Genomic DNA, 26407 nt, shown 5'->3' with positions numbered 1-26407 from the left:
AGACTAGTAAAGTATAATGACTGTGACAGATGAGATTGCCATGGATGTATCATATTAGCATGATCACTTAAGAGTGTAATTAACTTATCAGTCATAGTCAAGTAGATAGGGCTGCTTCTTTGGGACTATCTGCTGGAGAAGGAATATGTGCATTCACTCCTTGTCTCTACTCCATGATTTTGTTTTGAGATTTTTTTTCTCTTGTCAAGTCACAACACATGATGGTTCTGGAAAGTCTCATGTCCTTTTACTCTGATTTAGTTTAGTTTTGTGATGCAAGTTATGAGTTGCTCCCTCAAGAATTACCGTATATACTTGAGTATAAGCCAAGTTTTTCAGCCCTTTTTTAGGGCTGAAAAAACCCCCCTCAATTTATACTTGAGTGAGGGTCCTGGCTGACTTATATTCGGATCGGCTTATACTTGAATATATAGGTAATCAGAGTTGGACAGTCTTATCTTATTAAAGTCTTATTATTATCTTAAATTATCTTGAATATTTTATGTAAATATTCAAAAACATTTAATCTATGGATGCCTCAACTAATGTAATTTTATTGGTATCTTTTTTTTATTTTTGAAAATTTTCAGTAGTTGCTGCATTTCTCACTCTCATCTTATACTCAAGTCCATGGGTCCTCAAACTTTTAAAGCAGAGGGCCAGTCCACAATCCTTCAGACTGTTGAGGGGCCGAATTATCATTTGAAAAGAAAAAAAAAACGAACAAATTCCTATGCACACTGCACATATCTTATTTGTAGTGCAAAACAACAACAATAACAATGAAAGACCAATACAGTATTTAAAAATGAAAATAATTTTAACCAACATAAACCTATCAGGATTTCAATAGGAAGTGTGGGCCTGCTTCTGGCCAATGAGATAGTCAGGTTAATTGGGATTGTTGTTGTTGTGTGTCTTCAAGTCATTTCAGACTTTGGGCAAGCCTAAGTCCAAAATTATTTATTAATTCATTTACTACAGTTATTTACTACATTTATATCCCACCCTTCTCACCCCGGCCCTTCTCATCCGGCCCCCGGGCCTTAGTTTGGGGACCCCTGCTCAAGTCAATAGGTTTTTGCAGTTTTTTTGTAGTAAAATTAGGTGCCTTGATCTATATTTGGGTCAACTTATACTTGAGTATATACAGTACTATGATCTAAATTCTGTTGGTTAGTTCCAACTTGAATGGATTCACTGAATAAGTTGACTTCACCTTGTCCTTCAAGGGCTGATCAAATTTATCCCCTCTAGTTGTGGTTCACCGATTGGATCCTTCTCCTTCTCTTCCTTGATTTTTCTATTTCAACAGGGCTTTGAGGATTTATTGCTTAGGCTTTGTGTAATGTGCTGGATTTTCTCTTGTTACTTTGTTGTAGTCTTTTTAATATGAATCTATTTTGGGGGAACACTATGCAGAATATTTTTTATGAATGAAAAAGGGGACAATATTTTGCATCTACAGAATAGCCTAAAATAGTGGTAACCATGAAAGGTATGCCATTAAAAAGCTACCTTTCTGAGTCACCAGTACAGCTGGATTCAACATGATCCTGAATTGTGTCAAGTGTCAACTAGAACTACCAAAATGCAATATCAACTCACAGGGTTGTCCTTGAATAATCTGCAGAAGTAACACATTTCAAGCAATAGGTATTATAATTCATGTTCATTTATTTATTTTATCTTAATTGCATTTTACTCCCTGTCAGCCACAAGCTTTCCAGTAAAAAATAGCACTCGGGCTAGGTGATAAACTTCATTTAAACAAGTTTTTAAAAGCAATTAAAACAAAACAATTTTTTAAAAAACAAAGCTCTCAAAGAGCTGAATATGGCCCAAGATCACACAATTTCCACCCCTCTTTTTGAGTGGAAAAATCCAACTTATTCTTGTTTCCTCACAAGTAAATTGGATATAGTGGAAGGTGGAAGGCCCTTAACATTTTAATGGTACATACCAATCCAAACAGTAATTCTTCATGAAAATATTGGCTCAATTTCAGACAAAGATGTGACTAAGGCCCCTTCTACACTGCCATATAATCCAGTTCAAAGAAAAAAAAATCTGGATTTTATATGGCAGTGTAGAAGGGGCCATAAAGAAATGTTGAAAACACAAAATATGGGAACTAAGACACAGAGATAAAAGTCTGAAAGCAAAACATGATTATATTAAAAAAACAAGCAAACTTCTGACTTTGCATCTCTGCAAAATCTTCTTTGTTTTTGTTTCTTGTTTTTCTACCACTGAGTTTTGCATTTTTAGCAACAAACGTAATATTTGAATATCCTTCACTTTCAAATTATTCTTTCATATGCTAAAATACTTTCTTCTGGAGAAAAGGTAAATAGAAGATCAATATGACATCACAAGTTGCCAATATAATATTTCAAAATAGCTGTGGAAGGATTAACATGTCTCAAAATATTAAACATGTAAAGCTGAAGCCTTTTCAACAGCTAATGCCATTCTTGACTATTGTCTGTCACAACTAACAACCTATTAAAATGGCTCAAGGCAGGTTTTCCCCTGACGTTAAGTCCAGTCGTGACCGACTCTGGGGGTTGGTGCTCATCTCCATTTCTAAACCGAAGAGCCGGCGTTGTCCGTAGACACCCCCAAGGTCATGTGGCCAGCATGACTGCATGGAGCGCCGTTACCTTCCCGCCAGAGCGGTACCTATTGATCTAATCACATTTGCATGTTTTCGAACTGCTAGGTTGGCAGGAGCTGGGGCTAACAGTGGGCGCTAATTCCACTCCCGGGATTTGAACCTGATCCTCTTCCTATGCAAATCCTCCAACGAGCCCTCCTCGCAAGGGTCTTTCCTTCCTCTCCTGATCCCACCACTATCATTCACAGCCTCCGAAGGCTCAGTCTCAACATCCACACTTAACAGTTTAAAAAGAGCAATACAAAATTTAAAAATGCAATTAAATAATAGCAGTGTGGTAAAAACAGAATTAAAATACAGCAAATACATTAAAATAGTCTTTAAAACTCATATCCCCCTGCCAATCCCACCCACCCTCCCCGAGCCTCCCCTTATTCTTCTCCAAAAGCCTGTTTGCAGAGGAAGGTCTTAACCTGCTTGCAGAAGGCCAACAGAAAGGGGGCCATTCTGGTTTCTCTTGAGAGGGAGTACCACAGCCAAGGAGCAGCCAAATGTAATTCCTGAATTACATTTCAAAATTCCACTCAGACATAGAAGCAGAGATACCTTCATGGTTCACTAGTCGTTTGTCAACCAGGGAGGGCTCCAGCCACCAGTGAGTATGGTTCAGCAATGAGACCAATTGCCTAGAGAAGTAATGAGGTCTTCTTTGTCTTCAAAAGGGGTCTGGGTAACTACCTGCTCCCCTATCTGGAGATCCTGCATTGAGTATGGGGATGGAACTGATTGCCTATTGTAACTCTTCCACCTCTATTTTAATGCGATTCCTATAATTCCTTTTTTAAAAATGGAGGAAGGAGCTCTGCCCAGGGGTGACCTGTGCTCCAAAGAAGGGGTTGCCCATTCCAAAACCGCTATCTTAGGTTTCAATGACAGATTAGTGGGTGGTCTTGTGAAGTAAACCTACCAAAATGCCCTGGTAATATCATCTGTTTTCTTTTAATTATTTTCTCTTCACACTTGCCTTGTTATCATTTAGAAAGTGAACAGGACTTGCTCCAAAATGAAGAAGCTGTACTCCCAAGTATATGACTTATGAATATGGAAAATGTGGTGTTCTATTTGGCCACTGAGAATAAGTGCTGGGCCAAAGCATATGGCTAGATGGATTTGGGGCTTCTGGCATCTCTTTGCAGGGACTGTCACTTCATGAAAGCAGCTCTCCCAATCTCATTCAAAGGATGCTGAATTTATGGAGAAGAAGGATTGCTGCTATTATCAATCATGCATCGATATTATTTATCAAAACAAATGACCCACTGGGATAATAAATCCAATCATAGAAGGAGGTTTTACAATAGGTTTCCATCAATTGGAGATTTATAGCTGGACATATGTATAAAGGAAAAGACAACAAGCTGCTATACCTTCTGACAGATTATAAAATATGCTAATTCCTTTATTGTTGTAATTGATGGAGGTAAGAGGTGAAGGGAGAGAAAATGCTAAATGCCACCATTGTCTATCTTACAAGTAAAATATTCACAAAGGACTGCCATGCAAATTGGCTTTGCAGGCAAGCACTTTTGAGCAGAAATGACCTAAAAGGACACATCCTTCACTGCATGCTAATTGCCTTTGCATTGCAATGATAAAGTACCATTAAGTGTTTTGCTAGCACAGCACCTAATTGACATGTTTGACACCCAAACTCTTTCTCTGAGAGAACACTAAATTATATGTTTTGTTAGCTTCCCTTAGAGTGGGAAGTACAACCTATAACTCACAGGTGCCAAAACAGAGGTTACTGAGATCCTTTGCCACACTAATTTGTTCTGCGTTAATGGATGTGTGTATATGCATGCATCCATTAATATTTTTTGCACTCTAGTCCCAAACATTTGAAGCATTGGCAGTCGGAAAAGGGTTGCTTGCTTGAGAGGATATAGGAAGCTCTCAGAGAAGGAAATAGCAGCATATTCACAAGAGTGGCCAGAAATTTATTTGCAAGCTCTTTGTGGAGTCCAAGACAAACTTCCTGACCACTTTAAGCTTGAGAATGTTGAGAACTGGATCCCATGGATTACTTTGGGGAAACAGTTGTGGTGACTGAGCAGTGCAAGTCTAGATTGGTGTGGCAGGCATCTCCTTCATAAACACTCACATCTTTTATGTAGTCTAAGAAAAAAGTGGGGAAAGTAGCCAAGCATAAATTGTGCAATTGGCTTGTGCATTGGGGGCAGTGAATGCATGCAGATCTATCTCTGATCAGAGGTTGGGCTATATGTGACACCTCCAGCATTCCCTCTTCAGCGGTTTTATCCCCATCTTTCCTTCCATTATTATGTTGATTATCTAATGGCCATTGCTTTTTCACATTTTGTCACAGCTTTGGGGCAATTTGTTATGGAATCAAATCAAGTTGCCGAGGAGATGGAGCTTACATGTCTGACTGGGTCAGTAAGTGGGTTTTCCTTAAGGGAACTTAAGAGTGGGACAGCAAGGATTACACACATGTTGGAGTACATGGGGCTTTGCCTCACTCCCAGATGCTGGGGAACCACACCGTAACATCTGCCCATATAGATTTGTATATCTGTCACCCTGGATTTCATCCAGCAATTAGCTGTGAATTAGTTGTGGTTCATCAACAAGGAGGTAGATAGTTCAATGCCTGCATCTGGGCCCATTTAACTTTCAAATTTTCTACTCATTTTTGACAAAGTCCAAGAATGTTTTCCCAAGACATTGAAGGATGATTTGGCTTTTAGTAAATGGGGTCAAGAGAGATATAACAGAGCAGCCAGATAATATTGTTCCATTAACCTACTTTTTATTTATTTTAAAAAATTAAAATTCCACTCATGGGACTTATTTGAGATTGAACTCCATGTGATCTCAATGCATATACTAAAGTGTAAAAAGAGAATATACAATAAATCTAGTTAAGGTGGTTTATGGGATTAAGCTGTTTCACAGCCTAGATAAACTAACTTTTTTGGATTTATACCTCTGTGCTTATTTTCAACAGTGTAACCTAGGCCTCATCTATAGTGATCATTTAATATAGTTTCACACCAATATTAAAGAAAAATGGTTTTGCTGTGCAAATGATTACATAGGAAATCCTGGAATCGGTTCGAGGCCTGGGCAATAGTTAGATAAACCACAGAGTGCATTAAAGGTTTTCATTCAAATACCTTTGTGAAGCTTTGTTGTCTGGCTGCTGCAGCTTGAAGCTAGTTTTGAGCTGCATTAAATGGTCAGTGTAGACGGGGCCTGAATCAGCTTTAAAAACACAACTATTTTGCCTTAATTCGTTCCTGGTGACTTTCCACAACAAAGTCACATCACTGTGCTTGGATTTAAACCATTTTGGTGATATCAGATCAAAAAGGAATGCTGCAGAGCTGACAAAATACTAGAAAACTCAAGTAAAGTTGATCAGGCAAGGTGAATGTCCTTTTTAACAATTAATGGAGAGATTGGAGTAGAGGCATATAAAAAAGCTGAGTGAATGTGAGTGATTTTCATTCTTGGGAATATTACACCAGAAGTGGCATTTTTCACACCATGCAGTGTAAGATGGATGCTTATATGAACATTAGGCTTGTGCAACCCAGGTAAACCACAATCTGTTTTGGTGTTCTGGATTTTGGTGGGGGTCCCAATCCACTTTTTGGGAGCCTCCTGAATTGGGGAGGATAGAAATCCGTTTTCAACCCAGGAAACTGAAAGATTCGTTTTCTATCCGGCCCATTGGTGGCAATGGGAGTGGGGGGGGGGGGACTTCCCACAGGCTCCCCTTCCCCCATCATTTTAGGCACTGTTTGTCATTATATCCTTCATTAAGACTTGGATTAAAACCATCAAAGTCAAGATATCACTCTTTCTGCAATCCTTTCCCTTCTGTCTCTAGAGAAGACTGGGTTTAATGCTTTGTTAAAGCTGTTTTTAACTCTAGAGGTGATAGAAGCTGCAGATACGCGTGCACTGTCTCCCTTCAGGAGCCATTTTTCCAAGGCATTTTAAGGAGGCTCCCACTTCCCAGGGAAGGAAGAGTGATAGACCTGGAGGTAACCTACCCTGGGCTTCCTTTAAAAACTCTCTTTCTCTTCTCTCTTGATTTGGAGGTGCTGGAGTGGAAAGGAGAACTGGTGTGCCTTTCCCACCCACCCCTGGGTTTAATACTTTGTTAAAGCTGTATCTTTAAGTCAAGATATCACTCTTTCTGCAATCTTTTCCCTTCTGTCTCTAGAGAAGACTGGGTTTAATGCTTCGTTAAAGCTGTTTTTAACTCTAGAGAAGACAGGTGCTGCAGGCATGTGCACTCTCTATCTGCCCCCCCCCCCCCCGTTCTATTGCAGCCAGTAAAAAATGGTGGTAGAGTCCATACCATTACAGGCTTCCAAACCAACGAAGACAAACATCTAACCAATCCATACACAAGCCTAATGAACATCCCTAATGTTATTATCACTCACCAAACTATTTCAAAGAAAATGTCTGCTTGTATAAACCTGAGTTGCCACTTTTGTGCTGGTCTCAAAAACCTAAGAAACAGAGGGGAAGCATTTATTGGCACTGACGTGCATTAAATAAGCTGTTGATTTCTTTGTACAATTCAGCCTTCATATAAAAGGTGTCCAAGCAGATTGCTTCAACAATATACTACTCATTTTTAAGCTTGTATGCCACAAAATGGTTAGATATATATATGAAGAGCATTGGCTTTGCTGGTTGGAGCTTATAGGAGATGGTACCCAATAATAGCTAGACATTTGATAACATGTCTGCTTTTTCTTTCTGCCTTTGAAAAAAACCTCTTCATGAACCAAAGAGACCTGTTAATTTTCCCCATCTTGAGGAAGATTAAACTGCATATTAGCACATGAAAGAAATACAATAAGCAACAACATGCTTCCTCTTATAACTCTAAATTATAGGGACCTTTGAACAGAGTTATAAATCATAGAAGTATTTTGCAGAAACAAAATAAATGAACTTTTAGTCCACGGATATATTAGAAAGTGTTCCCTGGCATTTTATTTGCCCATTTCATTTCCTCGCTAAAATTATCTTTGTGATAATGTTCCTCAGGCATCTATTTTTGCATTGATGAAGTTGGTTTCTAATCAGAAGGGTGATCTTAAGAGTCAAGTGCAATCAGAACCTGCAAGGCAGGAAGTGATTAAAGAAATGAATTCAATGACAGCTTAAGAAATATATCAAAATAAAGATGAACTATGAAAGTGTTGCCTGTGTGAAATCAGAACACTTACTAATCTGTATTTCATATATTCTTTTTGTCACCAAAACTTTAATAATAGCATCCACTTAAAATAGTTTGGGATTTCTTATGTTACTTCCTTTGCAGAGGAGCAGATTTTCCTGTGCATTCAACTGTTATAGTATTACCTACAACAAAGACAAAGTCTAAATTTTTGGAACAGGCTATGACATTGATTATCTTTAACCAATGGGGGAACTGAGTGTACAGAGAGCTTCCAAATTCCTAAACTATCATTCCTCCTTGCATGTACTCTTGTTTCATTTTCATTGTGTCGTGCAGATGATGAGTTCTAGAGCAGTGCCCTCAGTCACACTGTTCAGGGTCAGAGCCATATGTTTGTTTGTTTCCCTTCTGGCCAAATTGCTCAAAATAAACTTGGAATGCCTGCTAGCTCAGTAGAGTTGGTTTTTTATTTGAGGGAAATCACAGGGATTATTTATTTATTTATTTATTTATTTATTTGCTTTCAAAGATTTGATTGAGACAACAATCTCAGTGGGACTTACTCAAGAGTTGACTTGCTAATTAATAGTTAATTTAATGGGTCTGGTCTAGTTGAGGATTCTGGTCAATTGGTGTTTAAAGCAGGAGTGGGGAACATTTCCTTTTCCTTTGAAGGCTCTATCAGTACCTACCTTATCACATGGAGAAATTTCCCAGTCGTAGGACACTTCAGGATCTATTCAAACCTGGAGAGGCACTGAGCTCATCATATGAATTAAACTACTTCTGGCAGTCATGCATAGTCCTCCATGGTTGAAAAGAGGCAGAAGTGTCCTGAAAGGAGGGAACTCTGGCAATCAAGCACATCACATGAAGAAATGTCCCCCTCATAGGACACTTCAGCCTCTTTTCAACCATGGAGAGGCATGGACTTCATCACATGTTCCAGAGTTGAAAAGAGGCAGAAATGTCCTGAAAGGAAGGAACTCTGAACACAGGCCATTAATTGTGTTCAGAGCTCCTACCCCTTATCACACTTTACTCCCATGTTTACAACTGAAAAACGGGTGTGATGGGAACCATCAAAGAACCATCACCCATGCTTTCCCCTCTCAATGAGAAGAGGTCATAATACTGTAGTGTACCACTCCAACATGGAGTAGGAGCTGTTCCACACAACTCTCTCTCACTCACTTTCTCCCCCCACTTTTTTACGTGTGATGCAACCATGCAGTCAAGCATCAGATCATGCTCTGTGCTACACTGTTAGTGAAGGAAACACCTCTGCAGCCACAGAAAATAGCAGAAATGGCAGCAACAGGCATTCCTGTTGAATGCAGAGGACAGTGACATCAACTCACAATCATTTCCATAAGCACTTTGCATTATTTTAAATTTTGTATATTGTATATTATAATTGTTTTAACTGTTTCAATGTTTATTTTATTGTACTATGGTGTATTGGCATAAATTGCAAGTCTGTAAGCCGCCCTGAATCCCCTCGGGTGAGAAGGGCGGGGGAGAAATGATATAAATAAATAAATAAATAAATTTCCTACCATTTATGAAAGAGGGAAGGGGAGAATGTAGTGAAATAGGTTATGGCAGACAATGAGGGTTTTTCACTCAGATCTACATACTGTGTACCATAACATATTTCAAACATAATCACAGGAGAAGTAGGAAGAGGCTATACTCACCTATATCTGTAGTCCATGTAGTTTTCACTTCTCACATATCTTGGCTCAGAAGGCCCTTTAGACCCAAAGCACTGTGGGAGGGTAGACTAGGAAAATGGCCTGTTTTTAGAAAGGGGCGAGGTTGCAAAGTCATTGTGATCTACCACCTGAGGTGACCATGCCTCCAAGCTTCACAATATGACCAACCAGAAGTCTACGAAATACAGGACTACATCCAATAATGGGGAAGTCCATCCTTTTCTTCCCCTTCTTCCTTCTTCCCTTCTTTTTAAGCAATTAAATCATGTAGTCTGAGGGCAAAGAATTTCCCCAACCCTGCTTTATAGAAGGGTAAATTCAGTATGGCAGAGATTGGAATATTACTGTTAAGAAAAATAAACAATACCACATTGAAGCCATTTATAAAACTGCAGCAGTATCAGTGAGGCCATGGGCATCTTCGCACTGCTAGTTGGTTATGGATGCTTTCAGCATGTTTCTTCTCAAACGAAAATGTCCAGACATTGTAATATCATTAATTTCATTTTGGTACCTGCTATGCAGACACTGTCAGGCACCTGAAAAAACAAACATTGCAAAATATATTTAATGCCATGCTTCTGTTGCTATTTTATATCTTTGAGTTTCTTTTGTACATTGTGTTGGCAGTCCACTCCTTCACAGCCTTTCTACCTAGAAATGATTTTCCATTACATGTTAAATTTCATTCAGTCACATTGATAAAAACAAACCCATTTTCACACACACACTGATTTGCATGTGAATGTTTCAATATGAGATGTGTGTTTTACTGTTCCTTGCCCTGAAGCATTATTTTTCTATTATCATGTACTGCATAGCAGTGTGTTTGCATTTCAAATAAAATTGTTGTATGTTCAAAACCATGTCAATATCTATTAAACTGCTTCAAATTCTTAGCTGCCTGCTCTGATGGCAAGCAAAATACATGTGTCTACACCCTCTGCATACTGAATGAAGACTGCAGTGTAAGGATAGTTGAGAACTTCAGGGAGATTTTCTGGAAATAATTTTTAAAAGAGGAGTCTTGGAGTGAGGATGGAATGCATTGAAGGCTCATTCCTGAATAAATATACAAAGGATAATACTGGTCAGATAATATGAATTTATTTTCCTCAAAAATTAATAACAGCAATGTTTTCAAGGTCAAATTCATTTGACATCAGCCTTTACTTGCTCAAACCATTTATTAAAATACAAAATTCACTTGTAATTGGACTATTTGTTAAACATTTGGTAGTCTCTGTGTATGATATATTAGATTTTTGTCTGCTTTTTTGCCATAATGGGAAATGCAAGATAGTTGTTAACAGTAGGAATTCTGAGAAGCTCAATGTGCAAAGAATGAAAGGACATTCAAGAAATGTCACATAATTTGACAGTTACAGTGCCACATTATTTTCATGACAGGGATGGCATATGCTGACTATTGGATTTTTCTGATAAGTAGATGAACCATCTTTAAGCAGATCAAGACATAAGAAATGGGCTTGTGCAATTCAGCTAGAGGACGATCCATTTTTTGGTATCCAAATTTCATTGGGTATCCAGATCCTATTTTGGAGCCTCCTGAAAATCGGCTAATGGAAAAAACTGTTTTTGGCTAGATAGCCAAAAGAGTCGGGAAGATCTGGCCCATTGGTGGCAATGGGGAACTCCCCTTTCCACTCCTGGGATCCTTTCCTTTCAAGGGGGCCAGGGTTTGAGGAACAAAGTTAAGGAAGTACCCTTCCTGGGCCCCTTTCCTTTCTTCCTTTTAAGGAAGCCTGGGTTTGAGCAACTGGGTTAAGGAAGCACCCTTCCTGGGCTCCTTTTCTTTCTTCCTTTCAAGGAAGCCTGGGTTTGAGGAACGGGGTTAATGAAGCATCCTTCCTGGGACCCTTTCCTTTCTTCCTTTCAAGGAGGTTGGGGTTTGAGTAATGAGGTTAAGGAAGCACCCTTCCTGGGCTCCTTTTCTTTCTTCCTTTCAAGGGAGTCTGGGTTTGAGCATGTGCCACATGCTCCTGAATGGAAGGGAATGTCACACGGAGGAGCCACATGGGCCATTCTGGGCAAAAAAAAAAAAAAAAAGCGGCTGAGGCCTTGCCATCTGGAGAAGCCAAAGAAGCTGAAGGAAAAGGGCTAAAACAGATCAGCACAGAAGTCTAATAGAAAACGCAATATACCTTTGCATTATGGATCAAATATGAAGACACAGCGGGGAGATGGAGGCGGGGTATAAAAATAAAGTTATTATTATTATTATTATTATTATTATTATTATTATTATTATTATTATTGAGTCTATAGTAACAGTGCAACCTAGCGTTTACACTATATTTATAGATATCTGTGTAGTTAGTGTGTCCATTCTCAGCCAATTAGAGAATGGGCACAACTAGCAGTGATTGGTTGAGAAAGAAGCTTAAGAAACAGAGAGAAAAACTTAAACTCCCTTCATGCACTCTGTCTGGGAGGGGACTTTGGGAAGGAGGCGGGGAAGCACTCAGCTTCGTCTTCTAAAGAAATAAAAAAGAAAGGAAAGGAGCCAAAACCCCATTAATCAAAGAAGGAAAAGGAAGAGAAAAGAGGTACAATTCTGCTAGTGCTGCTCAGCCCCCATTAGCCAAAAGAATTGGCTATTCATCACCCATTTTGAGTTAGGTCTTCGGGTGACCCTCCCCAATCCATTTCAGTTGTTCCGAATGCCGAATCAACTGAACTCCCTGAGGCAAAATGGATACCTGCACTTCCCTAATGAAGACTTTTTCAAGTGTTGGTTCCAGTGTTGGATGAGTGGAATTTGAGCTTTATTTCAGGCAGCAAAATGTGTTTTCTTTGCATTGTTTCTGAAGATTGACATCTGGATCATCTTTCAAAATATTAAAGGTTCACAGTTTATTTGTTCTTTACTCTCACACTTCTCCAGAAATGAATGATAAATGTTTGTATGTTTCAGATTTCCATCACCTGGAGGAATTCACAAACTGTAGATTCTTTTCCTTGTTTTATTTTCCAGTTATGTGTTCACGCCTAGGGCAAATATGCTGAGAGATTTTAGTAATTGTTGCTGTAATTCTAAGTTTAAATTCAATTATCCAAATTATGTTTCTGTTCTCCGGCAATTTCCTGGCAATTCCTGGCATCAGCTGTAATGTTTTATTCCCATCCTCAAGTGGATTTCTTTTCTTTTCAATTCTGAAATATATCTGAGCACCAAACAAATGGATCAAGACCACTGCAGATCTACCAGGGACACAAATTTCCTGAAACAGATGAACATTAGCCCTGAACAGATGGATTTTCATTCTTGTTATGCACATTCAGATGAAGGTAGACAAATAACTATGCTTAATGACCCATCACCCAGTGCTACAATTAGTTGTCCTACAAGCCTTGTCAACTTTTGTTGTTTCCACAAGGTAGTTTAATACAATGCAAAGAACAAACTTGATGAAGGTGCAGGGCCTGAATTCTCCTTTAAAATAAAATAAAAACCATCTTTTTTAAACACACAAACCACAATATAGCAATTTTAGAACACATATAAAGGTTAGAACTGATATGTCATTCCCTATTTTATCCTATGCAATACAAATCTCTCTCTACCCCCTCTCTCACACGCACACAACAAGGGGATAAACAGGGATTTGCTTCCCAACCCCCCAGAAGATATCATTTGCTTCTGAGGCCTACTTCCTCTAATATCAACTATATCACTTTTGTTATTTATCAAATTAGATAACACTAGGTGTGCCTGGCCACGCGTTGCTGTGGCTTTTTGGATTCGATTGTTGGCCAAGTGGAATAGCAGTGAATAGCCTTGCAGTCGCAAAGCCTGGCCGTTTTCTTCCTAAGGGAATCCTAGTTTGGTGAGCAGGAATACACTGAATAGTCTCGGTGCGGCAGGTATGCATGCTGTTATTAGTCACCTTGATTAGCATGTAATGGCCTTGCAGTTTCCAAGCCTGGCTACTTCCTCCCTGGGGGAATCCTTTGTTTGGAGGTGTTAGCTGGCCCTGATTGTTTTCTTTCTTGAATTCCCTTGTTTTCTGATGGTTCCCCTTTTATTTGTTCTCTTGATTGTATACATTATATTGTTTTGTATTTTTTTCCTGATTGTTTCATGTGTGGAATTTCCCTGTGTTCATAGTGGTGTTGTTTACGTAATGTCCTGGTTTTATTGGTTTTTAATACTGGGCCCTTGGTTTTGTTCATTTGCCATTGTTTTTTGGATGGTGTTATCTGGCCCTGTTTTCCCTGTGTTCATAGTGTTGTTGTGTTTTCACTGTCTTGGTTGTAGATTGTTGCAATATTTGGAGCGTGTTGTTGTTGTTTTCGATTGGTTTTCCCTTGCTAGGAACCAGACATGCATGCTGCAATGTGTCACCTTGTTTATTATTTAATGGGCTTTTAACATGATAGGCTAGCAGCTTCCTGGATGGTGGATGGAAGGTGTTAGCTGCCACTATACTGCAATATTCCTATACTATTAGAATTGCTATATAGCATTATTATTATATATTATTATATTATATTATTAGTATTATCTGTCAAATTTGTTGTATAACATGATGTTTTGATGCTTAATTTGTATAATGATTACCTAATTTGATGTTTAATCGGCTTTTCCTGAATCCCTTCTTATTATCCAACATATTCACTTATCCAACGTTCTGCCGGCCTGTTTATGTTGGATAAAAGTGAGACTGTACTGTATATTTATAATCTTATATTATCTGCTTAGAACTGGATTATATGAGGCCCCTTCTACCCAGCTGGATAAAATCCACACTGAAGTGGATTATATGGCAGTGTGGAGTCAACATAATCCAGTTCAAAGTAGATAATATAAGATTATAAATGGGTTATATAGCTCTGTAGAAGGGCTTTGAGTCTACACTGCCAAATAATAAAATCTGATAATCCGTATTTTATAGGAAGTGGGGAAGAGGCCTAACTGTGCATGTCCCCTGGGCTGAGTAGGTTGCTAGGAGACCAAGTGGGCAGAGCTTAGCCTTCTAAATGGCAGCAATTGGATAAAAACAATTATTCCTTTCCCTCTAATTAGGACTTTATTTTTCTTTTCTTTTTGTTGTATCAACCTAGAGGCATGGATGATGGGTTGTGTTGTCAAATTTTGAGGTTGGGGGGCCTGTAGTTTTGTTGTTTTGTCAGTCACCAGGATTCCATCACTCTTTTATATATATAGACTAGCTGTGCCCGGCCACGCGTTGCTGTGGCATATGGGAATTCTTTGTTAGGTAGGTGGAATAACAGTGAATAGCTTTGTAGCCTGAAAGCCTGGCCTTTTTCTTATGTGAATCCTTGTTTGGTGAGGTGGAATAGAAAGGAATAGGCTTGCTGCTTGGAAGGTTAAGTAGTTGCCTTTTAGGGGAATGCTTTTTTGGGGTGGTAGAATTGTAATGAATAGCCTCGGTGGTTCAAAGCCTGGGTGCTTGCTACCTAGGGGAAATCTTTGGTTGGTCAGCTTCAGAGTAGTATCACTGTTTCAAAGCCTGGTCGCCTTTTACGAAGGTTAATCTTTTATTGGTGTGGTTGAATTGCACTGAATATCCTTGCAGCTTCAATGTCTGGCTGTATTTATTATTTAGTATTTTATATATATATTACAAAATATAGAAAGCATGACAATAATAATAAGAATAGTAGAAGTTCCCTCCCATGGTAGCCCCCTCCCGAAGAAAGCCCCTCCTGGAATTCTTCGTCCTGTTTTTTGTTGTTTCCCAACCTTGTGTTCTATGGTCGGGTCTTTCCTTGCCTTTGTTTATATTTTGTTTGGAGGGGGGGAGGGGGGAGGGAGTGTGACCCCCCCTTCCCTTCCCTCCTCCCGCTCGGGAAGCCCATTCCCCTTCCCTCTTCCTCCCCTTCGTCCTCCTTTTCCTCTTCTTCCTTCGCCCCTATGGGATGGCCGAAGGGGGAGTGGTAATTCTTCCTTTGGAAGAGAGAGAGCAGGAGGAGGAGGGAGACCCTTGCTTACCTTTTTCTTTTCCTTTTCTGGCCCTGGAAGGGAAGGCCGGTATGGCCCTGGTAGTTGGAAAGCCGTGGAGGGGGCGGGGCCAGAAGGTCCGGCGGTGGAGGGACGATAGGGAGGCCAATGGGTGCAGGAAGGTGTGGGCCCCGAGGTCCCGGGAGGAGACCGGGTGCAGCCTGAATGGCCAGAAGGAAGGGGCCGGGGCCTGCCGGGAAAAGGCCAGGAGGCATCTGGTAAGGGTTCGCAGAGAAGGAGGGGGGACCTGAGAGAGGGAGCGAGCTGATCCTGGGCAGCCATGCTGTCCCGAAAAATACTTTGAGTTCTGCGCACATGCGTACATTGCCTGTTGTGGGTTTTGGCCTTTTTTTGGTGTTGTGATTGTGTTTTTTGTGTGATTGTGTTGTATCTTACTGGAGGCAGGGATGATGGATTGGGTTGCCAATTTTAGAGTTTGTGGGGTGTTAGGTTTTGTTGTTTTGTGAGTCGCCGTGATGCCAAAAGCCTTTTATATATATAGATTAGCATAGCACAATATTAGTAATATATATTACTACCGTCCGGTCAGCCTCACATCAATACCAGGCAAAATTCTGGAAAAGATCATTAAGGAAGTGGTCTGCGAACACTTAGAAACAAATGCGGTCATTGCTAATAGTCAACACGGATTTACCAAAAACAAGTCATGCCAGACTAATCTGATCTCTTTTTTCGATAGAGTTACGAGTTGGGTCGATACAGGGAATGCTGTGGATGTAGCGTACCTGGATTTCAGTAAGGCCTTCGACAAAGTCCCCCACGACCTTCTGGCAAACAAACTAGTAAAATGTGGGCTAGACAAAACTACGGTTAGGTGGATCTGTAATTGGCTAAGCGAATGAACCCAAAGGGTGCTCACCAATGCGTCGTCTTCATCATGGAAAGAAGCGACAAGTGGAGTGCCGCAGGGCTCCGTCCTGGGCCCGGTTCTGTTCAACATCTTTATTAACGACTTAGACGAAGGGTTAGAAGGCACGATCATCAAGTTTGCAGACGACACAAAACTGGGAGGGATAGCTAACACTCCAGAAGACAGGAGCAGAATTCAAAACGATCTTGACAGACTAGAGAGATGGGCCAAAACTAACAAAATGAAGTTCAACAGGGACAAATGCAAGATACTTCACTTCGGCAGAAAAAATGGAAATCAAAGATACAGAATGGGGGACGCCTGGCTTGACAGCAGTGTGTGCGAAAAAGACCTTGGAGTCCTCGTGGACAACAAGTTAAACATGAGCCAACAATGTGATGCGGCTGCTTAAAAAGCCAATGGGATTCTGGCCTGCATCAATAGGGGAATAGCGTCTAGATCCAGGGAAGTTATGCTCCCCCTCTATTCTGCCTTGGTCAGACCACACCTGGAATACTGTGTCCAATTTTGGGCACCACAGTTGAAGGGAGATGTTGACAAGCTGGAAAGCGTCCAGAGGAGGGCGACTAAAATGATTAAGGGTCTGGAGAACAAGCCCTATGAGGAGCGGCTTAAAGAGCTGGGCATGTTTAGCCTGCAGAAGAGAAGGCTGAGAGGAGACATGATAGCCATGTACAAATACGTGAAGGGAAGTCATAGGGAAGAGGGAACAAGCTTGTTTTCTGCTGCCCTGCAGACTAGGACACGGAACAATGGCTTCAAACTACAGGAAAGGAGATTCCACCTGAACATCAGGAAGAACTTCCTCACAGTGAGAGCTGTTCGACAGTGGAACTCTCTCCCCGGGGCCGTGGTGGAGGCTCCTTCCTTGGAGGCTTTTAAGCAGAGGCTGGATGGCCATCTGTCGGGGGTGCTTTGAATGCGATTTCCTGCTTTTTAGCAGGGGGTTGGACTAGATGGCCCATGTGGTCCCTTCCAACTCTACTATTCTATGATTCTATGATTCTATTACTATATCGTACTATACGACTATAATGCAATATTGCTATACTATTAGAATTACCTATATTACATTGTTATTATATATTATTATATTATATTATTAGTATTATATTGTAGAATTATAACATTCTAACATTCTCAATATTATATGTATATAATATTATTAGCATAACACAATATTAGTATTATCTATGACTGTATATTGAACAACACAACTATACTGCACTATTGCTATACTTCTCGAATGGGACACACACACACTCCAGATTACTGTGACCATAACCAACCAATCTGGAACAATAATAGGGCTGAAAAAAGGAAGGAACAATGCTTCTAAGCAGAGACCTCACCTTTAAAAGGGGAGAGATCCCTTTAAACCAGGAAGAGGCGAATGACAGCCTAGGCTGAGCCGCAGTGAGGAGAAAAGGGGGCGGCTGAGGGTAAAGAAGGCCAACAAGGCAAGGGGCCCGCTGCTCTTTCTGCCTCCCTCTCAGGGCCGGCCCCACCATTGAGGCCACGTGACGCCGCCGCCTCGGGCGCAGGTCCCGGGGGGCGCCGTCAGGCTGGGCGGGAGGCGGGGCACCGCTCTGACGGTGCCCCGCCGCCCGACCAGTGCACCATGGCCTTGTGGCTCCCTCTTTCGCCGCCCGGGAAGGGGAGGAGGGATCCCATCCTACCGTCCCCGGGCGGCGAAGCCTCTCTCTTTCGCCGCCCGGGGAGGGGAGGAGGGATCCCTTCCTCCTCTCCCCGGGCGGCGAAGCCTCCCTCTTTCGCCACCCGGGGAGGGGAGGAAGGATCCCCTCCTCCCCTCCCCGGGCGGCGAAGCCTCCCTCTTTCGCCGCCCGGGGAGGGGAGGAAGGATCCCCTCCTCCCCTCCCCGGGCGGCGAAGCCTCCCTCTTTCGCCTCCCTGGGCGGCGAAGCCTCCCTCTTTCGCCGCCCGGGGAGGGGACGAGGGATCCCTTCCTCCCCTCCCCGGGCGGCGAAGCCTCTCTCTTTCGCCGCCCGGAGAGGGGAGGAAGGATCCCCTCCTCCCCTCCCCGGGCGGCGAAGCCTCCCTCTTTCGCCGCCCGGGGAGGGGAGGAGGGATCCCTTCCTCCCCTCCCCAGGCGGCGAAGCCTCTCTCTTTCGCCGCCCGGGGAGGGGAGGAAGGATCCCCTCCTCCCCTCCCCGGGCGGCGAAGCCTCCCTCTTTCGCCGCCCGGGGAGGGGAGGAGGGATCCCTTCCTCCCCTCCCCGGGCGGCGAAGCTTCTCTCTTTCGCCGCCCGGGGAGGAAGGATCCCCTCCTCCCCTCCCCGGGTGGCGAAGCCTCCCTCTTTCGCCGCCCAGGGAGGGGAGGAAGGATCCCCTCCTCCCCTCCCCGGGCGGCGAAGCCTCCCTCTTTCGCCGCCCGGGGAGGGGAGGAAGGATCCCCTCCTCCCCTCCCCGGGCGGCGAAGCCTCCCTCTTTCGCCGCCCGGGGAGGGGAGGAAGGATCCCCTCCTCCCCTCCCCGGGCGGCAAAGCCTCCCTCTTTCGCCGCCCGGGGAGGGGAGGAAGGATCCCCTCCTCCCCTCCCCGGGCGGCGAAGCCTCTCTCTTTCGCCGCCCGGGGAGGGGAGGAAGGATCCCCTCCTCACCTCCCCGGGCGGCGAAGCCTCCCTCTTTCGCCGCCCGGGGAGGGGAGGAAAGATCCCCTCCTCACCTCCCCGGGCGGCGAAGCCTCCCTCTTTCCAACCCTGGCCGCGCCTCCCATGCTGCGTGGGAGGCGGGGCCAGGGCGAATAACATGGGAGGCGGGGCCAACCCTGGCCCCGCCTCCCACCCAGCGTGCCCTGGCCCCGCCTGCCACGCAGCGTGGGAGGCGGGGCCAGGGCACGCTGGGTGGGAGGCGGGGCCAGGGCTCAGGAGGCGGGGCCGGTGGGGGGCGCTTTTCAGCGCCCCCGCTTAATATTTAAATTTATCTCCGACCGGCCCTGCTCCCTCTCCTGCTGCCTCAGCCTCTCCCTAAGTCCCCTCCAGCCTCACCTGTCCTATCGCCACCTTCCTTCTTTGCTTCTCCTTCCCGGTGGCAGCGACGGAGGTCGCCGGCTCATCCCGCAGGCCTTCCAGGCTGGAGAAGCCGGAGAAAGAGACCCGAGAAGCTCCTTCAGCCAGACACCGCCATTACCAGCCAAGAACTGACACACAGGCGCTGTTGATTTGGGGAGGGGGCAGGTGCTGCAGCGTGCGGCAGGGCGGGAGGCACTCTACAAGTCTCGCGAGATCCCCTCAGAGAAGTCCCTGACCTTCATTGACATGGGTTTGACAAGGGTGGGGGCTCCTCCACTCAAGTGCACAGTACAGTTTTCCGGGTTTTTAGGGTTTTGAGTGACTTCCAGTTTGAATTGTTTTTGTTTTTATGTCTAAACACAGCGGGGATGACCATGTCTTTTGTGACCAAGTTTTGTGGGTTTTGGGTGTTTAGTTTTAGTTGTCAGAACATTTATATATATATATATATAGATACTAACTGTGCCCGGCCACGCGGCTGGATGGCCATCTGTCAGGAGTGCTTGGATTGTGTCCTCCTGCATGGTAGAAGGAAGTTGAGCTGGATGATCCTTAGGGGTCACTCCAAACCTTTGGATTGTATGATGATGATGTTATTATTATTATTAGTAGTAGTAGTAGTAGTAGTAGTAGTGGTGGTGGTGGTGGTGGTGGTATTGAGAGGCTGGGTGGCCATCTGTTGGGAGTGCTTGGATTGTGTCCTGCATGGCAGAATTGGGTTGGACTGGATGGCCTTTAGGGGTGTCTCCTAACTGTCTGATGCTATGATTCGATGTGTATTATTATTGTGCAGATATTGGATGGCCATCTGTCAGGAGTGGTTGGATTGTGTCCTCCTGCATGATATAAGGAAGTTGAACTGGATGATCCTTAGGGGTATCTGCTAACCTTAGGATTGTATGATATTCTTATTCTTCTTCTTATTATTATTATTGAGAGGCTGGCTGGCCATCTGTTGGGAGTGCTTGGATTGTATCGTCCTGCAAGGTGGAAGGAAGTTGAACTGGATGATCCTTAGGGGTGTCTCCTAACCTTATGATTGTATGATGTTCTGTATTATTATTACAGTAGAGTCTCACTTATCCAACATAAATGGGCCGGCAGAATGTTGGATAAGTGAATATGTTGGATAATAAGGAGAGATTAAGAAAAAGCCTATTAAACATCAAAATAGGTTATGATTTTACAAATTAAGCACCAAAACATCATGTTATACAACAAATTTGACAGAAAAAGTAGTTCAATATGCAGTAATGTTATGTTGTAATTACTGTATTTACGAATTTAGCACCAAAATATCATGATATATTGAAAACATTGACTACAAAAATGTGTTGGATAATCTAGAACATTGGATAAGTGAGTGTTGGATAAGTGAGACTCTACTGTATTATTATTGAGAGGCTGGGTGGCTATCTGTTGGGCGTGCTTGGATTGTGTCCTCCTTGGCAGAATTGGGTTGGACTGGATTACCACAGTAATTATTTCATATTACAGTAGAATCTCACTTATCCAACATTCGCTTATACAGTGTTCTGGATTATCCAACGCAGTCTGCCTTTTAGTAGTCAATGTTTTTGTAGTTAATGTTTTAAATTCATTGTGATATTTTGGTGCTAAATTTGTAAATTCAGTAATTACAACATAGCATTACTAAGCATTGAACTACTTTTTCTGTCAAATTTGTTGTATAACATGATGTTTGGTGCTTAATTTGTATAATCATTACCTAATTTGATGTTTAATCGGCTTTTCCTGAATCCCTTCTTATTATCCAACTTATCCAACGTTCTGCTGGCCTGTTTGTGTTGGATAAGTGAGACTCTACTGTATATTTATAATCTTATATTATCTGCTTAGAACTGGATTATATGAGGCCCCTTTTACACAGCTGTATAAAATGCACACTGAAGTGAATTATTTGACAGTGTGGACTCAAGATAATCCAGTTCAAAGCAGATAATATAAGATTATAAATGGGTAATATAGCTGTGTGGAAGGGCCTTGAGTCTACACTGCCATATAATCAAATGAAAATCAGATTATCTGTATTTTATAGGCAGTGGGGAAGAGGCCTAAGGCCTAACTGTGCATGTCCCCTGGGCTGAGTAGGTTGCTAGGAGACCAAGTGGGCAGAGTTCTAACTGGCAGCAATTGGATAAAAAACTATTATTCCTTTTCCTCTAATTAGAACTTTATTTTTCTTTTCTTTTTGTTGTATGAACGTAGAGGCATGGATGAGGGGTTGTGTTGCCAAGTTTAGTGTTTCTGGGATGTGTAGTTTTGTTGTTTTGTCCTAGGCTGAATTTTTTTTTATCCTTTTATATATATAGATATGTTCTTATACTCAATATGATTTCTAGTAGCCTTCAAACACCGTAACTGATTATTTGCTCCTAATTTGTCTCAAGCACATCACCATTGGTTGCCATTCTTCCTTAAAGTTCTCTATTGTGTTATCCCGGATTAAAACTGCCAGTCTATCAATTCCAGCATGTTTTCCTATTCCCTACTCATCTCTTTTCACTTTTGTCTATTCTGTTCAGTTGCTAGTGTGCAGTCAGGACCAGTCTGGTTGTTGTATTTTAAAACGTTATATAAAGCTTACAAAACTTTATTATTAATACAACTGATGGTGATATTAATAACAGGTAGGGTAAAATTAACCAAAATGTGTTGATAGAAACATGTCCTCTTTATTTCCTATGGATTTTTTATATTTGGTGGAGCACCATATTCTATAGCCCAAATACTATGAACAAATACTTTGCAGGCTAAACTTCTGATGGTAACATATGAAGATATCAATACTCTTACACCAGTGATTGTACTTTTTGTTTGTGTCACAATTGATCCTTTTCATGGTTGCACAAGTGGATTTTTTCCAGAATAATATTGCACAAGCAATTATAGAGTTTGCTTCCAAAAGGTACCAAATCCAAAAAAACAAAAATTAATTATAGATGGCAGCACATTGTTGGCTAGGAGTATAATATTATGTACAGATCAAAACTATCAAAATATATCAAGTCACTTCACTACACACCTTTGGGAAGTTGCATTTTATAGCAAAGGAATGCAGATCTTCAGCATGGTTTTTCAATTCCTGATAATTTTTTTCAGATGGATTTATTTACCTTTTGGAAATGAGCTCCACAATTGTGTTTTTTAGCAGTTGCATAACTATATTTCCTATACTTATCTATTTACTTGTTTACAGAATCTGGCATTGCTACGTATTAGAATTGTGTTTTAAAAATAATAGTTAAGACCATAATATCGATAGTAATGAGTAATGGAGAGTTGGTAAGGAATAAAACCCATGGTATTAAAGTCACAGCAATTGCATTTTACAAAATATTACTTAAGGTTGCAGTCTCAAAATTCAATTGTTTATATTTGCATGTTTCAGTGACTTGTCCCACTCACAGAAAAATGACTGAACCATGGTTTTGCTCATAGTTACACTCACTGGGTTCACCTCTCTAAAACACCTTTGATGGGCATTGCCATGTAAGTGGGCCATTTTCTACAGAGGCATAAAATCACGGAAGGCATCAAGCACTGTCTCCTCAGCTTTCCTTGGTACAATGTGCACTGCAGTATATGCCTAATCATTTGCCGGAGATTCTGTCCTGTATGGTATTAGGACATGGAGATTTGCAAAAATACATAAAAAATAAAAATAAATAAGGAATACTATGTGACCAAAGCACTTGTTTGGTCAAAGTTAAAAGTAGCTGTACTCATCCAGAACCCGGTCAAATCCAACTGACTTTCCAGATTGCCCCACTGGTCTGCCAGGGAAGTCAGACTGATCTCTTGTGATTACTTCAGCTGAATTTCACCTTTACATTTCTACATTTGCCACAGGCTTATCTGCTCCTAAATCCAGAAGTTATTTCTGACTACAACACAGACACTTTAAAAATGAACTCTTAGAAGTGTTGCCAGGATACTATTCTTTCAATAGGTCTAAAATGGACATCATAGCAATATGTTTTTCAATTTGAACCTGATCTGCGATTGTGCAGTGACATCATGTACTGGCATGATTACAGGTATTACATTGCATCACAATGGTGCGATTTTATGACATTTGTGGCATTTGTGTAGAGTAACAACTGCATAGCTTTTCTGGCTGAACTTCACACTCTGCAATTTATCAGTAAGATCCCTGCTTCGATTCCTCAGATGGGATTGTTAAGATCCAGAAGAGCCGCAATAATCAGTATTGATGTATTGTGGAAGAATGGACAATGATTTGGTTCCAAGTTGAGGTGATTTCCTAACTTCCTAAAATGTAGCAGGAAATGTGGCTAGTCTGGTTCAGGTATCTTAAGAGTTTCTCCAGAATAGTTCTAAGAAAAAAAACCAGCCTCCATATCATTTAGAGCAATTTCTAAATCTCTGCAAAGATACAGAATGGGGGACGCGTGGCTTGAGAGAAGACATGTGAAAAAGATCTTGGAGTCCTTGTGGACAACAAGATAAACATGTGCCTACAGTGTGATGCAGTGGCAAAAAAAGCCAATGAGATTTTGGCCTGCATAAATAGGAGTATAGTTTCTAGATCCAGGGAAGTCATGCTACCCCTCTATTCTGCCTTGGTCAGACCACACCTGGAATACGGTGTCCAATTCTGGGCACCGCAGTTGAAAGGAGATGTTGACAAGCTGGAATGTGTCCAAAGGAGGGAGACTAAAATGATCAAGGGTCTGGGGAACAAGCCCTATGAGGAGCGGCTGGAAGAGCTGGATATGTTTAGCCTGCAGAAGAAAAGGCCAAGAGGGGACATGATAGTCATGTATAAATAAGTGAGGGGAAGTCATAGGGAAAAAGGGAGCAAGCTTGTTTTCTGCTGCCCTGGAGACTAGAACGTGGAACAATGGCTTCAAATTACAGGAAAGGAGATTCCACCTAAATATTAGGAGGAACTTCATCACGGTGCGAGTTGTTCAGCGCTGGAACTCTCTGCCCTGGAGTGTGGTGGAGGTTTTTAAGCAGAGGCTGGATGGCCATCTGTCGAGGGTGCTTTGAATGTGATTTTCCTGCTTCTTGGCGGGGGGTTGGACTGGATGGCCCACGAGGTGTCTTCCAACTCTATGATTCTATTATTCTATTCTATGATATGGTGCAATCTAAGCATTGTTTTTTTCCAGAATAATATTTTGTTAACTTGAGGCCTACGAGTTCACTTTACTTAATCAAGCTTGTTAGCATTTTAATGGCTTCATCAAAATATCTGTGTTTTCCATAGTCAACACTGCTCAATTTATTCAATGCACATTACCAAAACAATGCACCATTCTTTATGGATTATGCAGATTCTAATTATGCAAAGTCCTTCAGGGGAGAAACATCCCTCATGGTATTTCAAAGGAATGTCCCTCAGGAAATCAAGACACTTCAAACAAGACAGAGCCAGTCAGATTGTGAAATATTACCAGTTGTGATGAGATGTGCCTTAATGAAATGTAACATTTTGAAAGGTAACATCTTTTGAAAGTGATGCCCTTAAGCAACATCAAGTTTTTAAAACTGGATTCATCCTGTGATGATGGTTCAAAGTAATGATTCTGAAAGGATCCACAAAAAAGGAATCTGTTAAAGACACATATCCCTACTCTTTCATTACACTCTAGGGAAGGTGTCCTAAAACAATCTTTTTGGTGGATTAGAAATTTCCCATGGCTACTCACTTGCTCATGGAAGTTAAAGGCTTTCTCTGTTGCTTCAAAGTATCATGAAACATTTATGCAGTCTAACCACCTGATCACATGGGAGGAGAAAGCATGGGTGACAGTCCCTTTAAGGGTAGATAATCTCCCTCTTATTTTATCAGTCTCGTTTCATATTTGGCCTTCCCATAACACTCACATGTGGAAACATAAGAGCTGGGAATACATTCATCATACCACCTTATCATATTGAGATAATATTTAAGCATGGAGAGGTACTTTTTAAGCATGGAGATGCACTGAGATCATCCCATGAGTTGAACTACTTCTGGCAGTCATGCATACCCTCCATGGTTGAAAAGAGGCCATCACATTAAGAAATGTCCCCCTCATAGAACACTTCAGCCTCTTTTCTGGCTGAAGTGTCAGACAACTGGGGAATTTCTCAATGTGATAAGGTGAGTTCTATGTATGCATATTATGCCTTCCCCTTGTTTTACCTCTCTTGACCCTCTTGTTGGCTGCTCTTTTTTCAACTCTCTTTGTCAGGTTTTGCCCTCCTGTTTGTTGAGTTGTCCCAACCACTTCCAGTGGATCCACAAAGCTTCTTAACTACAGTACAACCATGAAGGGAACAAATCCAGCTTTCCTCACCCATATGCCCCTTCTTTCCCCTTGTACACTTGAAAACTTTAAACCTGTCTGCTTCCCTTCTGCCAGGTGAAAGTTGATATATTTCAGCAAGAGAAGCTGACTGCTAGCTAGCTACACAGGTATGTGCTGGTCCTGAAAATGAACTCACTCTTTTGACCATTGTTTGCTTTGACAAGAGACCATACTGTGCACACAGTGATGGAATCCTTCCTTTTCTTTTTCTTCAAAGTAGAAGATGAGTAGGTCACAAGAGACCAGACATGTAAAGAAGCTTCCTTGTGAGTTAGAGACATGGTACTATATATGTAGTTTAGAAAAGGCAGTGGGAATGTTACTGTAAATTCAATCCCTGGCATCTACACTTATAAGATCTGAAGTCAGTGTCTAGTCACCAATGAATCCTGGGGGTATTGTAGATGGTACAAGGCCAGAGAGATCAATGGTAGTCTGGAATATTTCACTCTGCTGTTTGTAAAATAGTTCCCATAGGTAGAGAAGATTTCATTTGCCTGTAGCAGCTAATATTGCAACCCTCTTAAACAGTGTCATCCCATACTTCTGGAACAATTGGAGATATATTTTCATAATGC

The 26407-nt window shown here is 41.8% G+C and overlaps 1 long non-coding RNA gene across 1 annotated transcript in view; it reads right to left on the bottom strand.

Annotated features, from left to right (window-relative positions):
- Nucleotides 1-21060, bottom strand: part of LOC134296221 (uncharacterized) — a 72242-nt gene extending 51182 nt beyond the window's left edge. Inside the window, exons 1-2 of the long non-coding RNA XR_010002837.1 lie at nucleotides 19459-21060; nucleotides 9557-10113 (exon numbers count right to left, since the gene is read on the bottom strand). This is a non-coding gene — a long non-coding RNA (uncharacterized LOC134296221). The remainder of the gene's footprint in view (nucleotides 1-9556; nucleotides 10114-19458) is intronic.
- Nucleotides 21061-26407: the final 5347 nt, after the last annotated feature.

This window comes from Anolis carolinensis, chromosome 2, assembly GCF_035594765.1.
Source record: "Anolis carolinensis isolate JA03-04 chromosome 2, rAnoCar3.1.pri, whole genome shotgun sequence".
Taxonomy (NCBI): Eukaryota; Metazoa; Chordata; class Lepidosauria; order Squamata; family Dactyloidae; genus Anolis; species Anolis carolinensis.
Note: the sequence above shows the minus strand (reverse complement) of the source record. Positions and strands in the feature narration are given on the sequence as shown.